The sequence below is a fragment of the Camellia sinensis genome, chromosome 1 (assembly GCF_055761805.1).
Source record: "Camellia sinensis isolate YWXY chromosome 1, ASM5576180v1, whole genome shotgun sequence".
Taxonomy (NCBI): domain Eukaryota; kingdom Viridiplantae; phylum Streptophyta; class Magnoliopsida; order Ericales; family Theaceae; genus Camellia; species Camellia sinensis.
The window spans coordinates 236,176,292-236,179,789 of NC_138961.1; positions in this window are offsets into that span (position 1 = coordinate 236,176,292).

Sequence of the window (3,498 nt, forward strand, 5' to 3'; positions counted from 1 at the left end):
TTCCTAAAAAAGATTGCAGTTGCTTTGTATCTTCTAATTTATCTGGATAGTCTAAAATTTTCTTGACTATATGAGGTTGTAACCTAATTTTTCCATCTCCTAGCTCCATTCCTAAGAATTCTATGTAGGGTTTATTTAATACCATCTTTTTCTTACTGATTATTATTCCATTATTTATGAATTCTTCTAATGTTATATACAAATGATCTATATGACTACTTTTATCTGGACTGAACACTAATATGTCATCTATATATACCAGTATAAAACTATATTTATTAAATATACTATCCATTTTGCGCTGAAATATGGAAGGTGCATTTTTTAATCCAAAGGACATAACTAGCCACTCATAATGTCCTTGAGGGCAACAGAAGGCTGTCCATGGTATGCTTTCCTTTTCCATTTTTATCTGCCAAAATCCTGACTTACAATCAAATTTGCTAAATATCTTTGCTGTCTGTATTCTATTTATGAGTTGGTCTTTATCTGGTATATTATATTTATTATCTTCTGTATTATCATTTAATCTTTTATAATTTATCACCATTCTAGCTTTTCATTCTAGCTTTTCCTCTTTTTATCTCTGCATGATTTCTAACCATAAATGCTGCGCTTCTGTGTGGGCTATTGCTGGGTTTAATTACTCCTAGATCTAGTAATTTCTTAATCTGTGTTCTAAATTCTTATATGTCTGCTGGTGTATGATCTATTTGTGCTGAAGTAATCCTATAATCTTTGTTTTTTATATCTAAACTAGCTAAAATTTTATTTCTTTCCCAATATTTCATGGGCTGTTCTCCTAAAATTTCTGTTGTTTCAGCTAATCTTATTATCTCATCTAAATCATTTTCGGTTGTCCTGTATATTGGTTTTTTCTTTATTTTTCCTATTTTTGCAAAAATTAATTCTAAATTAGTTAAATTATATAAAATTATAAGTAGGATGATATGGAATAATGGGACCAATAATGGGGTGAGATTATGTTAGAGATGTTATATCAAAAGTGTTTATTTGTATACACGGCATTAATAGTATCGTAAAAACAAGCATGGTTTGCTATTTTAAATGGATTTAGGTCAAGTTTGGCATAATTAAAAAAAGATAAAAAGTCAAAAAGTCACTATTCTATTTAAGTTACATCATCTTATTTAAGTTACATCACCTCTCTAACACATCACTTCAAACCCAACTCAAATCCAACCTATATTTCATAAAAAGTCAAAAAGTACACTTATTTAGTCTTCCCAAACTAGGCCTTAATATTACTGTTGAATCTTTGCAAATGAAACGGGAAAGAGAATAGATGCTTATTGATATAAAAAATGTTTGGGAGCTCTAATTAGAGTCACTATTAATGATGTGACAGTGAGTCTTATCTCTGAATTAAAAAAAGATAGTGAGTCCTATCTACTGTCATAGTATATGTTGTGTTTGTTTTTTGTTTTTTTTTTAATTTTCACCTCACTAGTGGTGGATTTAAAACTCCTTATTTAGAGCTCTAAATCATTGCTATATTGATATAGGGCAATAGGGAAAAAACAATCAGATTGCTTGTTTTTATTTTTTAGAAAACAATTTTTAGAAAATTTTACTTTCTTATTTTTCATGTTTTTTTGTTTTTATTAAATTTTTTTAATATTTTAAGTAATTTTTTTACTTTTTAGACACACCTAACATAAATACACCTAAAAAGTAAAAAATTTGTAAAAAAAATCTTTTAAAAATTCATTAAATACCAAAAATATAAAAAAAATATAAGAATTCAGTACATTTTTTGTATTTCTATGTATTTATTAATTTTTTAAAATACTTTTTCACAATTTTTTTACTTTTTAGATATATCTAACTAAGATGCATCTAAAAAAGTAAAAAAAATATTTAAAATTAAAAAAATATTCACTAAAAACAAAAGAATACGAAAATCAAAAAACTCAATTTTAAAAAAACTCAAACCAAACACACTGAGGCTAAGTTTGGCAACTCTAAAATAATCTATCTTTTTATCTTTTTTCCATCACATCACCTCTTTACTTTTTTACACATCTTTTCATAAAAAGATAAAAAATACACTTATTTAGATCATTTTAAATAACTCTGAATGTTTCTAATAGTAATCCCCTTGGACTATTTTTTCAATATCACTTCTCACCCGACTAACCTAATCCAGCTGCTCAATGGGATTACCAAACCCATTCAATCCGGCTGTTAAGTTCACAACTTGTTCTGGCAATCCAAAAAAAAAAAAAATGGTCACATCTTTTTACATTTTTTTCCCCCTCAAAATTATGGTGAATTTGTTTACATTGTTGGTTTGTCCTGTTGTTACGAATCTAGGAAGTAAATTTTGTTTTTGAAACAACAAAATGAAAAACCAAAATAAACCAAAAAAATAAAAAAAAATTATGTTTTTTTTTTCCCTGTAAATTTTTTGAGATTTTTTTAAAAAAAATACAACTTCCCGGTTTGTCTTGTCAAGCTTAATTTATAAACCAAATTTTTTTTTTTTTAAGTTTGCTAAATATGAAAATAAAGGGAAAAAAAGGACAAAAAAATAAACAAATTCCAAAATAATCCTAAAAATAAGCTGTGAGTAGAGTCCACATCAATTATACTAAAAAATTCGATCACTCATGCGGAGAAAATAAAGCTCATTTATGAGCTCTTAGAGAGCAATGAAAAAATGAATATTAGTTTGATAGTTGAAGCCTTCAATAACAAATTTCATATTCTAACTCCAATTTATTGTCTTGTCTAAAAAAAAAAAACACCAATTTATTGTAATTGGATTTTGTAATTTATTTTTTTAAAATAATTTAATAATTTTTATTACTTATATATATATATATATATATTTTTAAACTCAGTTTCCAAACACTACCCTTGCCAAAAATAAAATTGTCAAACGAAACCTAAAATTTGAATAATGATATTAAACTTTAAGTTTATTTATAAGATATCTTTGCCGCTTCAAATATTAATTTTAAAAATACAAAATAAATCACAAAATGATACACATGAATGCAACGAATGACAAGACTAAACTAAATTATAATTTAAATCTATCAACAAAAAATTAAATTATCTTTATATTTAAAATAAATCTCAATTTATGAATAATTTATTATTCTTTTTTTACATTTATATAGCGTGTTCATAGCACCAGTGTCAATATTTGTTCTGCCAGGTAACATCACACGAATGCAGACACGCAGTTTCCATTTACGAAGAAAGCAAAAACACTTTTTTGTTTTGCGAAAACAAAAAAAAAAGAAAAAAAAAAGTTATTTGCAAATTGCAATAAATAAACAGTCAAAATGAAGACTAGGAAACTACCGTTTTAACCAGTTGACTCAAAACTTCTATAGCAAGCTTGCAGCATCACAAAAGCGTACAAAAGCAAGTCGCGTTTAAACAGCAAAGTGACAGCTAAAGGGCATTTCCGTAACTTCACAAGTTGGACTCTTTTTCTCACTTTTTATTTATCTCCGACTCGCC